Genomic DNA, 15,511 nt, shown 5'->3' with positions numbered 1-15,511 from the left:
TGGTTTGTAGAGGTGTGTGTGATAAAGATTGTTAAACGAACAAACATGTGGAGTGGATGATTTAATTTTTTACATGTAGACAATTGATTAATTATAGGGATAATATATAAAATCTACTTGTATGATTTTGATCTATTTTATTTTGCATTTATTTTTCAAAATTATTGTATTAATAGAAATTATATGTTAAATAAATTCAGCTATAGTATAGTATATACAGTCCCACTGCATCAAGGTTTTTTTCGGTTGCTATATAAATGTTGATACTATGCCAATGTCATAATCAACTGAACCGAATCAATACTCACTGAATTCCCGCCGCAACGCGCGGGTAATTTTGCTAGTGGATATATATGAGGGATGGGTTGTGAGAAGTTTTAAGAAGATAAGAGATAAATTTAGAAATGATGTGTTTTAGTTAAATTATAGATAAGTCTGTAAATGAACCGAATGTTTAGTGAATTGTTCGTGAACTGTTTGGTTGGAACTTCGTTTATGCTCGTTTATTAATTAAACGAATGAACATGAACAAAAAATTGTGTTCGTTTAATTAGACGAATGAACATGAACACATATTTCGTTCGCTCATTATGTTTGTGAGCGTTTGTATATGTTCGTGTATTTATGTTCGTTTATGTTGGTTTATATATTAATAGAAAATACTTAAAATATTATCTAGACGAGTCATGTACTTAATGGTTTTACATTTGTTTATTTGTGTTCATTTAAGTATGTTTATTTATGCTTGTTTTTGTTTATTTACGTTTGTTTATATATGTTCGTTTAGATTTTAAACAAATGAACATGAACATGTTCATTTTTTAAACAAACATGAACACAAATATTTGTCTGGTTAAGTGTTCATATTCATTTTAAGTTAGATAAACGTCCACGAGTATGCTCTTGTTCGTGTTCGTTCGGTTCATTTACAGATTTAGTTATAGAGATATGGATAAGGGATGCATTGTAGAATCAGTTCGTTTACATGCCTAAGAGAATTTGTCTTGTTTAGGGTATAAGTTTGGCACATCAAAATTTTTTATTTAAGATATTTTACTAGAAAAAGTTCTTGTAACTTCACTTTTTTTTAAAGCATGCATTGGAGGTCTCATTTTTAAATGGCAATCGTAAACCCGTCCAAACATGTGTTATGACTTCACCCAACGACCAAAGTATTCTATTTGAAAGTAAATTGTTATCTTGACCTTATGGTTTAGCTTCTATAACCTATTCTGTTTAAAATAGAATATTTGGACAAATGAACTTCTGTCGTTTATTTTGTTAGCGGTTTTGTCCACTGAGACTGATGTCATCCATTTAAACATGTTAGTAGCTGCACATTCCTCTCATATGATGGGCAAAATTGTTTTTTTTTTCTTGCCTCTCAATTCTCCTTCACTTATTTCACTTTCTTTTTTTATCTTTGAAGAACGATTGTTTTTTACCTATTATTCCTCAAGTTAAAGAAAAGAAAAGGGAATGGCAAAATTCCCAAAATAAGCATTTATGAAAACAAAATTCTAGTTTTAGGTATCATTCTCAAAAAATTCCAAAAATAGGTATTATAAACAAGTCGTGACGAGTAGTTTGTAGAAACCAATTAGAACTTGCCACGTGTTCTTAAATTAACTGTAACGAACACGTTTACCAATCATTTACTCGTCATGACTAAATAATTTCATGCCTCGTAATCAACGCCCACGAGTAATTTATAAGTCCTAAAAACACTTGCTTATTATTATTATGGCTTCTCTTCTTCTTTCTGGGCCCCTCATGTGGTTATTTACCTCGTTTTGTGTGTCGTACGCGAAATCCCAAGTCCAAATTTATTTCAGGTTCGATTTTTGGCAAGAAAAATAGATCGTGTGCGACAAATAGCGCGAAAACAAGTGTTTTTCTACCAAATTTTTTTAAACTAGTAAAAACATACAATTTGGTTGTAAAAATCCAAAATATTTTCATATGTCGCTTAAAACATCTTGGATGTGTGTTTTGTAAGTCTTTTTCGGCTTAACGGATGATACAATGCCTTTAACTAGCTTTCACGTTTAAAGTCATAGCGTATTGTTAAACGAGAATCTTTTCGTTTAACTGGTTTTCTATGCACTATGGCCATAATATCAATATGTTAGCTTATAATATGCATATCACTTATAGACCCCCACCCCCCCCCCCCAAGATATCTAGGCCATAACCAGTATCATTTGGTTATTCGTTTGTTCGTTATGTAATAAACGGTTAATCGTTTATTCGACATGTAAATACTAAGGTATACCTGATTTTGTCACGAATGTCACATTACGCCACCCATACTTCGAAATATTCATCAACACGACATAACCTACGTTGAGCCCTGCGTAGACTGCGCGGGGGTATTTGAATTTTGATATTTTGTTTGTTTTAAGTTGGACCTTGTGTGTGTTATTCATATATGGCCTTACACAGTATTAATACTAACTTGTGGTGCTGTAATGCCTTAGGTAATGTTCATGGACAAGAAGATGGATAATGATCAAGCGCTCGGACGAAATACAGACACATATCACGAAAATATGCATGTGTTTTGTAAAATATATTTTAAGGCCGGGAAGCTAAAAATGATTTTAAAGTAAACACTTATGTTTTCTAAGTGGGTGTATGGCATTCCTTATTTTAACTCCTTATAACTTTTCATTAAGTTAATAAGTTACAAAAGTGTAACTTATGGAACTTTCATCTCACAATATAAGCAATCCCAAACATCTTATTACTTTTTAAAAAGTTTATAAGTTATAAGTTGATGAAAATAAGCAATCCCAAACACCCCTTAAGTATTATATGCTGGTACTTAATTGATGAAACTAATTTGTGGTGGTTTAAAACAACAACAATAATAATAAAATCGAGACCTGTTTTTTCTTAATAAAATATGTTATCGAATCTTTAACAAATTTGGTTATTATTGGCTAACTGAGTTCTTTTAGAGAAAAAAAAAAGAGTATCCTAACAAATTAAATGTTATCTTACTACTCTAATAAAATAGTACCATGTTTTGCTACTTGTCATGCTCTCATGACTCTCCCTTTTTCTAGCTCATATTCACTAGATAAATCAATTTAATTTAATTATGCATTTAATATATTAGCAATTATATTGTATTAACTTTTAAAATATTAACTTGTAAGTATCGAATTTGACTTAATAACTGTTCAAAAGTTAAAGCAATACTGACGACTAAAAATGTTGATCTTTTAAAATAAAGTTTATCTGTTTTAATTAAAATCTAAATTTGTTCTGCTTGGAATTTTTTCTATGGGGATTTAACTTTCTGGAATTTTTTCTATTCAATTATTTTTCACTAATGCTTGGATTTCAACTTTAATTTTCAAAAGAAATTATTTTTGATTTTTGTCAATAGCTTATTGTTATCCTACCTTGGTTTGCTAATTGCCTAAAAGAATGGTGAACCAACACTTTTTCAATTGATATTTTAAACTTTTCATGGCCAATCAACACTTTTTAATGATGAATTATTTCCAATTTCAAATCAATCGATATTTTGATTTGTTTAGTCTTAATTAAATTTGTTTGTTTAATTCATTCAATAGCATCAAGAATCCGACTCCATTACTATTGGTGCACCCGTTAACACATTTAGTGTAAAAGTATGTCACTTTTCATTTTAGGTTATTTTCCTTTATTATACAACAACAATAACTTATTAAACAGCATTTGCTATTTACCGCTTCCTTTTTAAAATAGTAGTTGACACATTTGTTACTAGAGGTGCGCAAACCGGTTTTCGATTTAAACCCGAGCAGCTCATTGAACGTCCGGTTCTTTACACTTTAAAGGCCTATATTTTATAAAGAAGTTTTGATAGATTATATATATCATCATCTTTTTTTATAACCTTGAGAAACTGTCAACCAAAGCATTACCAAGAATCTTTTACTTACCATATGCTACCAATAGATTTGGGTCTTCACGTACGTCAACCAACACTTACGCCAATTGATATTATCCGATCAGTGTTGGTATCTATGTATTGATACTGTCATTACGGCCGGAACTAATTACCATATATTGATTTTCAATTGATATTTCCTATTTTCGTTTACAATAAATTGATTACCAAATTTCAACCTGACATTGCATGGAATGGCTAATGAGCTATAAATGGATATGATATGTGAGTTATAAATTAGTTTTGAAGCTGACGTATATAGACAAACGGGTTTTAAACCTGTTTTTGACTAACCGGTTCCAAAATCTCTTTCTTATTGTAACATAAGCAATTGTTAATATCATTATTATAATTAGAATCATATTTTCCTTTACAATAAATTGATTTTTCAATGGGGCATTACATGAAATGGTTAATGAGCTATAAATGGATATGATATGTGAGCTATAAATTAGTTTTGAGCTACAAACAGGGTTTTAAACCGGATGAAACCTGTTTTTGTCTAACCGGTTCCAAAATATCGGCTTCAAACCGGTTTTAGCTAAAAAAAAATATAAACTCCAAACCGGTCCTAACCCCGTGGTTTATAACTACAAACCGGTTTTTGTAATATCGGGTTCAAACCGGTGTTCCTATTATGCTCCTAAGAAATCTTAACAAGAAAGAAGGCTTATGTAACGGTACTCAACTACAAATTATATCTTTAGGTACTCATGTAGTTGAAGCAAAAATTATTTCTGGAACTAACATTGGTCATAGAGTTTTGATCCACATATCACCACTGACTCCAACAGACAACAAAATAGCATATAACTTTCAAATATGACATTTTCCTCTTGCAGTATGTTTTGCGATGACCATAAACAAAAGCCAAGTTCAATCATTATCTAGGGTTGGTTTGTACTTGAAGGAACCCTTTTTCTCACATGACAGCTATATGTCGCCTTGTCAAGAGTTACAAGCAGGTGTGGGCTAAAGATTCTGATTATTGATAAACAAGGTAATCTGACCAATACAACCACAAATGTAGTGTACAAGGAAATTTTTTCTTATTTGTAAAATAGTTGCGTAATATTTGTTTTGTAATTCCTGTAATTTTAATGTAATTTGTAATTGTATTAATAATATATGATAATTGTGTTATGTGTTATTGATTGTATTTTGCTTAATGTTTAAATATTATAATTTTTTTTAATTCCCCGTGTAATACACGGGACTAGTATCATTATATCTAAACTATACTTACTACTATGTAAAGCATGAAAGGACATGTTGGTAATTTGCTTTCAATTTTAAGACGCTTAAGAAAATTTGTGATGCATTTGGTAACTCTTAATACATAAGCAACTTGTCGTTTACCATTTGTCCCTCATATGATAATGAAATATTCAATATGCATAATATTCTATGACATAATATTTAATGAATAGAATATTTAATATTTAATGGCATAAATTATACAAATATAATTTTTATTTATGTCATAATATATAGTATTTATTAATTAGTTGATTTAATATTTTAATTTCAAACTATTTTGTATTCATTTTTCTTTTAATATTATTTTTGGTATATAATAATATTCATTGGTCGGGTCAGACAGCATGTCGCTTCAGATTGGGATACATAAAAAATGTTATTTTAGTTCAAGTTAAAACCGGTTCGAGCCAAAACAGTTTCAGGTCAGAATGGGTTTAGGTAGAATTCTTCAAGCAGTTGTTAGTGCGTTTATAGTGATATGAAAAATCTTTTCATGTACACATGTCGAACATGTTAAAACCTTATGGAGGAGGTTACATAAATAGCGACGACAGGTCGACAATGGTGGTAACCGCAACGGTGGTGGCGATAGCAATGGCAGTGCCATTAGTGATGTCGGAGAAGGTGGCAACGGTGCCAACGATGGGGGAGATGGAAGTGAAGGTGGTGGTGGCGGCTATGATTACGTCTGTCCAGGTGGCGACAACCAATAGGTGGTGAATCAAACAATAGTCGTGGAAGTTCCTCATCATTTTGGACTCACTTCAACTTAACAAGTTTTTTAGTAGCATCCTATTTGAACATTTTGTTTAATATAAGTCAGCTCAAATTAACCCGTTATGTAATTTTAATAAACCCAAATGAACCTTCAACATAATTTTTTTACCCAAACACATCTTAGTATTTTCCAAGAAATCGAATTTATTTTAACATTAAATTTTGCTTTTTTTCAATCACGTTATATTATGAGGATATATGGTTTTGTTTTGTTACCCATGGTTTCCAACTAGACTCTGTCTTGAAAGTTCAAATGGGTCACATTCAACAAATGAAGAAAGGTAAAAGATATATTAAAAAATTTAAAGGCAGTCTAGACCCCGATTTGGGAGATCGTATGGCCATGTGAAATAATAGAGGGAGATAAGGATGTTACAGAAACTGTCTCCTTTAAAGTTGTGGGCTCATTTGCACTCATAGAATTAATAACCCATGGATGACGTCATATATATGTTCTTTTTGTTTTTATTAATTTATAACTACAACGACTTTTAATATGTTGGATCTATTATTGTTTTTGCTAGTGATTTTATTTATTTTACTAGTTTTTATTATTTTTAAAAATGAAGTTTAAAATAAAAAAATAAAAAGTCATATGGACTAAGTGGAAGAGTGACAATCGCTTTAATCCCTTTAGCAGTGACCTAAATGTTCGAATCCATCACATACAGTTTAATCTGTCTTTAAACCGTAATGCTATGTGTTATGGTCACTCTCTATCATTCTGGATCATTCGTCATATCAACGTCACCTCAGGTTTTCCTTCATCATTTAATCTCACAACTCAACACATGTTATAATTCTTTCTCCATCATTCTATTTATTTATATTATTTAATAAAAAACTGAAAAAAAGGAAGAAATTATTGGTTAGTAATGTGCATGACGGTGGTCACAAGGATCATGTCACGAGTGATCTGAAAGCGGGGGCGTAGTGTTCCAATTAGTATCGCTAGTCGGCCATAAGGGGGGGGGGGGGAATGAGCACTCATGGGTGCTGTCGATATACTGCTCAACTCTGCACTGTCACCTCATTTCTAATCTTAAGTGCCCACAAACCACAAAATCACTGGTAAGACCTACCCACAAGTACCCTATAATTTTTTATTTGCTTTTTTAGTTCTTCAAGTACAATAAATGCAAAAAATGAATCAATTTTATACGACAAACCTTTGTCATTAAATGAAGTCATGCACCCTACTCACATGGGGTGGCGACTGTGTTACCATGTGATTTGAAAGCCATACACCCTATTCATATTGGTGCCCCGCCCTCTCTAATAACTCATAACCTTTGGCCTAAGAACATTTTTAACATATCACTCATCCACGTCCTATAATTACACTAAAAAACACCATATTTTTCCCTTCTGTTTAATTAAATAATATTTTTTATACTTTTATTATTACAGTTTTCTCTCTTCTGTACTCACAACTCATTCAGCAAATATTAAAAAAAATAAATAGGGACAAACTTTGTTTTCCCGAATTTACAAAAATCACTAACTTTTCTCTTCTAATCCTGTAATTTATACTCACAAACACTCAAAACTTTATCATATAATTTACAAACTCCCACAAGATTTAGAGGGATGGAATGAAAATTGAGAAGCCGCGTACGAAGTATCCGGCGTTACTTAGTTGGTCGTTCCAAAAAAAAAGAAAATAGGCATTCTTACAAATACCCTATAGTACCCTAACAAAATTTAGGATCTTGTGAAATTTTTGATAGGGTTCTCGTGGCTTAAATGATATGTACAAGTAATAAGTGGCACAATCCTTTAATACTTAAAACTTAAACCCTTCCGTTCATTTAACTAATATTTCTTAATAATTTTATTGTTTAAGTTGATGATAATATAGTTTTCTTTATTGATTACATGCTCAACCCAAGTTGTTTTTTTAAGTTAACCACATGAGTTGTTCTTGGAAGGGTGTGATGAATTTGGTGGGAACTCCAATCAGTCACATGAGTGGGCCCCTGTCACAATGTCACAAACAAACAAGAAAACATAATTGTTGTCAAGAATATTTGTTTGATTCCAAATTTAAGTTTATATACGTGTCTATTCATTTTAATACAATAATAATTTAGATAAAACATGTGAGGGTTTTCTAAAAACCTTAACATAATCATTACAATTTTCCTTAGATTAAAAAATATACAAAATGTTACAACACTTTGTTGGGGACTGTATGGTAGTCTCCATTCAATGAAGATGTTATCTTTAAATCGGTCAGAGCCAGATGTCAAATGTGTTTAGTTAATTACATCTTTTAATGGTTTATGAAATCTTTCAGTGTGACAGTTTCATAAACATGTTAAACTATTCAGAAGTTACCTTTTAATCATCAGAATTCTAAGAATTCAGTACTAGATTGCTGAATAGCCCTTAGTTTTAGAATTTAAAAGGTTATCCAAGTTATTTAGAATTCTAAAGATAAGTAACTTTTTTTAGAACGATACCTTTCTTGTATTTAGACTACCGCACTTTTCAAATTTGGAGAGTCTCGTTGCCCTACTCTAGCCAGACTATGTTGTCTTAACCGGGCCCATGCTGCATTTCAGATTTGGCTTGGACGTCCCCCGAGAAATCATATCGCCGGCTGCCACTTGACAGTCGTTGTACCACCACAATAGCAGAACTCTATGACGTAACACATGGTGAAACAAAAACCCGGGTGGGCTGAGAGTTCAAACTGACAACCTTTAGACAAGGCATGACTCAAATCCTTCATGATTAATATCCACAAAAAATAACATAAGTGAAAATCAAACTTGAGTCTCCATTTAAAAACCTAAGCATCTTATCACCATAAGTTGGAGATCTAAGTTATGAGTAACTAGGAAAAGGTGATATGTTAAAAATAATCAATAATCAATTAGGTCTTTTAATTTGGTCCCTACCTGTCCATGGCTTTGTAGCCTAGTGGCATCTTGGTGGTGGGATAAGGCTTAGGGACCATAAGGTCCTGGGTTCGAATCCCATAAAAGGGGGTTTTCCCAACTTTTGTTGGCTTTCCTCCTGAATTGGTGGTTAGGCATTATTGCCTAGTGGAGATGGATATGATCGCGTGGTTCTGCTGGTACTATACTCCAGTGGTCCGTGAGTGATCCTAAATTTGCCGTTCAAAAAAAAAATTTGGTCCCTACCTCTACGTACCGTGTATATTTATTTGATCTAGGATAAGGGTTGCTAATAATGTGTGATAGATAAAATGAATGTTACCAAAGTACAACTCCATTTAAGTGATAACTTAATAACGTGTAATGAATGAAGATTATTTAAAATAACTTAATTTACACATAATTTTAAAGTAACCAATTACACCACATGTCATTCTCAAAGTTCATAATTTTGTATATCTTCTCTCTTATTTCACCCGATTAACATGCTAATTTAAATTTGATAACTTATTATACATCATTTCATTTTAAGAACATTCTTGGTACGCCCCCCATCCATATCTCTATAATTACACTAAAAAACATTATGTTTCTCTCTCTTATTCAATTAAATAATAACTTTTTATACATTTATCATTACAGTTTTCTCACTTCTTTAAAAAAATAAATAGAGCAAATAAAGTTTTTCCAAATTTACAAAAAATCACTACTTTTTCTCTCTTAATCTTATAATTTACACTCATAACCATTAAAAACCGCACACTATAGTTTACAAACTTCACTCACATTTTATAGGATGAGTTGAGAATGATCTAAGATATGCTCTAAGTTGTCTTTTTAATTTTCTAATTCAAAAATTTCAATTATTAATTTTTTAATATTTTATTTATTTAAACGCCATCAAAAATAACTTTCATCATATGTTATGCTCTACACTTCCACCTATGATCATCTGCAACGTGTCCACCAAATATTCAATCAAACCGTTATACAGGGACACTGTCCAGGTACAAACCTTCACTCACAACCGTTAGATCAAAGTATCAAACCCTAATCTCAGGGACAAAACCGTCATTTCACCAATCCAAAACCTTCTATAAATACCACCATTTCCTCAAAACCCTAATTCACAAAAACCATTACCAGATTTCAATTTCAATTTAGGGAATGCAGAGAGATGAGAGGAGACTCGCGGCTGTTTAACCGAGAGCGGGCGAAACGATTGATCAGCGGCAGGAATTGCCACCGAAAACACGTTGAAGACGGGTGAATTATTCGAATTATTCACCTGAATCCAGTGTTTTTCGATTAGTAGTTCGATTTATTTTCATTTAATTTTTAAGTATTTTGTCTTTCGCATGGCGACAGAAGATAAAGCCACGGGCGTGTTACATGGCAAATACGAGCTCGGCAGGCAGCTAGGGCATGGTACATTCGCAAAAGTATACCATGCGAAAAACGTGCATACGGGTAAAAACGTCGCGATTAAGGTCGTTGGTAAAGAGAAGGTTATTAAGGTTGGAATGACGGATCAAATCAAGCGCGAAATCTCAGTTATGAAAATGGTTAGGCATCCGAATATAGTGGAGCTGTACGAGGTCATGGCGAGTAAATCCAAGATTTACTTCGCCATGGAACTCGTACGTGGAGGCGAGCTTTTTTCGAAAATAGCGAAAGGACGCCTACACGAAGACACAGCTAGAAGCTATTTTCAACAGCTGATATCAGCTGTTGATTTTTGCCATAGCCGCAGTGTGTTTCACCGTGACTTGAAGCCAGAAAATCTGCTCTTAGACGAAAACGGTAACTTAAAAGTTACCGATTTCGGTCTGAGCGCTTTCTGCGACCATCTTCGACAAGATGGATTACTCCACACAACCTGCGGTACTCCGGCTTACGTCGCACCGGAGATTATTAGTAAAAAAGGATACGACGGTGCGAAAGCGGATATCTGGTCGTGTGGGGTAATCCTGTATGTCCTTCTGGCGGGGTTTTTACCGTTCCAGGAGGACAACATCGTTGCGATGTACCGGAAGATCTACCGCGGGGACTTCAAGTGCCCGCCGTGGTTCTCTCCGGACGCGCGACGACTGGTCACAAAACTACTGGATCCGAATCCGAATACTCGGATTCCCATTTCGAAAATAATGGAGTCCACTTGGATTAAGAAATCCAAAACAATATATATTGATCAAGAACCTATTAAAACCCAACCAAAACAATTAGAAACCAAAACGCTCAACGCGTTTCACATAATATCCTTATCCGAAGGGTTCGACTTGTCGCCCCTCTTCGAGGAGAAACTAAGGGAGCAAAAAGAAGAAATACGATTTGCGACAACTGAGCCAGTGACTGCGGTGGTGTCTAAGCTGGAGGAAGTGGCAAAGTCTATGAAATTTAGCGTTGAAAAGAGCGGAGACGAGAGCTGCAGCGTGCGGCTACAGGGGAGTGAGGCGGGGAGGAAAGGGAAGCTGGGGATAGACGCGGAGTTGTTCGCGGTAACGCCGTCGTTTTTAGTGGTGGAAGTGAAGAAGGCGAGTGGGGATACGTTGGAGTATGATCAGTTCTGTAGTAAGGAGCTCCGGCCGGCGCTTAGGGATATTGTGTGGAGGTCTGCCGCCGGTCACTCTTTTCCGGCGTGATTAATATTATTGTTATTATTATTGTTGTTTAAATTGTTGTTTAATTATTGGTGGACTCTATCATGTGTTATGTTTGGAATTATGTGATTTTGTGACTAGAATTTTAGCTATGGTATATCTTTCATGTGGTAGAGGTAAGGCTGCCTACATCTTATCCTCCTCTGACCCTATCATATCTTTGCTATTGATGAGATATATTGAGTACGATGATGATGATGTATATCTTTCATGTGAGTGTGTGACTTTAAATCTTTTGGTGTTATTCATTATGAATCTCTTTGTCACATTTTATTTAACTTTTTATGTCATGATTATTGTAGATTATCTTTTATAAACTGACATATTGCTTTAGTTTTTGGACTCGAGCTCAAGACATTTAGATGATTAATGGATTTTTTTTTAATCATTGACCATTAATCTTATAGGATTTATTGTTATTTATATCATATACCCTTTTAAGTTGGATTTAGGGAAAAAAAATAAAGAAATAACATATATATAAAATATTAAATATGTATTAAAGTAGAGTATAATAAACTTTAATACGATTCCATTTGTTAATTAATACGCGATCATTTATATTATTTGGAGTTAAATGAGTTTGATTTAGTTCGATAATATTTAGATTTCTTAATTTTTATGTACTTTTCTTCGACTTTTACTTCATGATATTGTTAGTTATTAATAAAAATAAATTAACAGATGTGTCATATAAATTGGTGGCATGGAGTTTGCGCAAAAAAAAACACACACATTTTTGTCTGACCTAGTGATATAATGTTTGTCCATAGGTTGCGTTCAAAATGCAAGAGCAAATGGGTTTTAGGTTTTAAAAAAAATAAAGAAAGAAATATTAAACAATAAAAGTGTATTAAAATAGAGTAAAATAAAAAACGTAATACACATATCAAGTATAATAATCGTTAATACGATTCCTTTTGTTATTGCGAGATCTTTTATAATATGTGGTGCTGAATCAGGTTGATGTAATTTGATAATACTTAGGTTTCTCAAACTCCATGTGATGTTGGGTAGCTATATTTGTTCACGGTGTGACCACACGATGGGCCATTACATTGACGTCGAACGTTGTTAGGTCTTAATCAACCTCTCTAGGTAACAAGACAACACCAATGGTCTACATTCTAGCAAATTGGATAAGTTAATAATGCAAAATTTTCACCTTTCATCTCACACTTTACCTAATCTTAAACGGTTGGTACATACAAAAAGTTTAAAACATATGATCAAAGTGATTGAAAAATATAGAAAAAGATGGGTAAGAAGGGGCCAAGGGCCCGACAAAGGATGTGGTTGTTTGTTTTATATGATAAAATGAATGGCTTGGTTTGCTTCTATATTAGATGTTACATTAAATGTAAGTGCATCAAGTAGTACATGTTTGGTTGATGATATGACAAGGCTAACATTTTTTTTCACATTTTTTTTTCCTTTTAGAAATTTTGTGTTAACGGCAACAAACTAATAAAGTGACCATTTCAGTTTGTAATCCAATTTTAAAAACGTTGCAACTGAAAATTTAGAAAAAAGAAAAAGACCTTATCTGTTTTTTAAGGGTACTATGGACGACAACATTGATATCAAACCTCTGTTCTTCATTTCTAGATCGACGATTTTACGCAAACACATACACCAAAGATTTTATAGCTCACAGTTCTTGACACATTGGAGATTTTACAACAAAACATATAGTAAAATATTGATAAAAATACATATTTTTTAACCATTTGTTCAAATGTTTATAAATACCAATATTAAATGTTTAAATTAAATAAATAAAACTACATTATGTTCAAGGTTACTTGTAAAGTTGAAGTTTCCAATAGAATAACCCAAATGAAAAGCACATAGGGTGGTGTGAAACAATTATTGGGTTACAGGATTAAATCATGTCAATTAGGGAGCCCCCAACCAATTTTAATATGATAAAGGTTAATAATTGAATAATACTACAAAACCTATGCAAAAGGACAAAGATCTTGTCCCACTCCTAGGGTATTGCCCAGTCCAGAAGCCAAGTTCTTGTCAACACATGAAATCAAATAAGGGTGAAGCTAAATGATACACATCCTTCTTGTGGGTAAAAAAGTAGAAGATGATTTGCTAGACTTAACAGGTAAATTCAGTAAAACCGTAGAAGGGTTCGTTTGGCATGCCAATCAATAAGCGTGCCAAACAATCAACATGAATTGAAACCGTTTGAAACAATATATGTTTCATAGCACCTTTGATGCGAGTTTCGTCGTTGTCCATGATCACGCAAAGGTTGATGTGGAGAAGTGACTAGAAAGAAATTTGTAATGAAAGACTGTTATAGATGGAGACCGTGAAAAAGGGAGCAGAGATTGATCGTGTGACTTTGATAGTTGTAGACGCGCAGAGATCGCACCCTACTCTCCCATTGATGATGCTATTATAGTTTATCAAAAGTAGCTAATCATTTGGGAATTAGGTCTATCCCAATCCGAATTTTCAAGAATAAAATGGCACGACTCTTTTGTTTATTTTCTCAAATTGTAATAACCCGTATAAAACTATAAATATATAATCATATTCATTCAAAACATCTTAAATTTTATTTTACTTTTCTTAAATATTTTTAATTTAAGTTCTAATCCAGTTTTCAATTAAATCTAAAGCAAGTCACGAAGATGAAACTGCAAAGGAGATGCACGAACAACCTTAAGACTGATAAAAGATAATTAACAAGCAATATATGTATAATCGACTTTTATTATTACCCGAAAATAACTCAAAACTGATTACAATAACTTTGGTTGTGATAGTGGTGGTGAACTGGTGATGATCTAAACCTAACTTAGTAGATGTATTTATACTAGTTAGCCAACTTGCCAACTACGTACATTTATTCATATCCAACTACTTGCGTAAATATCTAACTACTAACCTTATGGCCAACTACTTTAGTTATAACTAACTACCATATAGCCTCGTGTTCCCATACACCATAAATGAAATACTTAGGTCCCAACCCAATAAGCCCGACTCAGTTAATTACCAACACAACCTAAATGTATGATGATAAAACATTATGAAAAAAAGAACGGAAAGCTTTAAGCTTCAAGCTTTTAAGAAAAAGATCATACTCAATAAAAAACTTTGTTTGGTTGAAAAAACTTCAAGCTTTTATGTTTGAAGAAAAAACTACTTTTTTTAAATGCTACTACTACTAGAGTTTGAGAAGCTAGAAGCTTTTACATTTGAATTTACAAGTTTGGTACTTGAATTTTCATTAACTTTTGTTAATTTATATAATAGTTACATATTTTACCCTTATTCAAAACTAACTACTCTATGACTTTTTAAAAGTCCATAACTTTTTCACATCTTAATATTTTTTTAAACAAATTACATCATAAAAAAAAGCATTTTATTCTCTTTAATTTGAGTATGATATTTCTTTACCGGTTATGATTGACAACAAGTCGAGTCAGACGAGCTCAGGTCATGTGTAAGACCAAATTAGGGTCAGAATGAGTTGATAAAATGGGTTAATTTAGTTCAGTTCGTGTCGGTACGGTTTTGAGTCGAAAGGGGCCAGATCAGAACATGTTTCAGATTAAAACGATGTCGGGTCGGAAAGGGTTTCAGATCAAAAAAGGTTGGTTTAAAAAATTATCTACTTGAAATTACTGTATATTTCAGTTTTGTTTCTTGATTTTCATCACCGATTACACGCTTACTACTTTTGCACGAATTAAGCATCTGCATTCGGGTTATGTATGCACGCGCACTCGACCGCACCGCACGGGCGCCCAACTAGTTTTATTAAAAGCTCCAGTTACTCTGTCAAACACCTAAATATATCTAAAAAGCTACAGCTACCAGTCACCAGCTTTCAGCTAACAGTTAGTTTTGCCAAACATACCTTAGGTCAACGAGTCAACAAATCGGTAGGTGCCTTTCTCATTGATTGGTTGTTACTTATAAAAGAGGAT

General features: G+C 33.0%; 1 pseudogene; it reads left to right on the top strand.

The window, feature by feature from the left end:
- The first annotated feature begins 10,231 nt into the window (after positions 1-10,231).
- LOC143555551 (CBL-interacting serine/threonine-protein kinase 6 pseudogene) lies at positions 10,232-11,567 on the top strand (annotated as a pseudogene).
- Positions 11,568-15,511: the final 3,944 nt, after the last annotated feature.

This window comes from Bidens hawaiensis, unplaced genomic scaffold, assembly GCF_021521415.1.
Source record: "Bidens hawaiensis isolate Kalapana, Puna unplaced genomic scaffold, B.hawaiensis_p1.1 tig00018141_1, whole genome shotgun sequence".
Lineage (NCBI taxonomy): Eukaryota > Viridiplantae > Streptophyta > Magnoliopsida > Asterales > Asteraceae > Bidens > Bidens hawaiensis.
The sequence above is the reverse complement of the archived record's forward strand: the minus strand, read 5'-3'. Positions and strand labels throughout refer to the sequence as shown.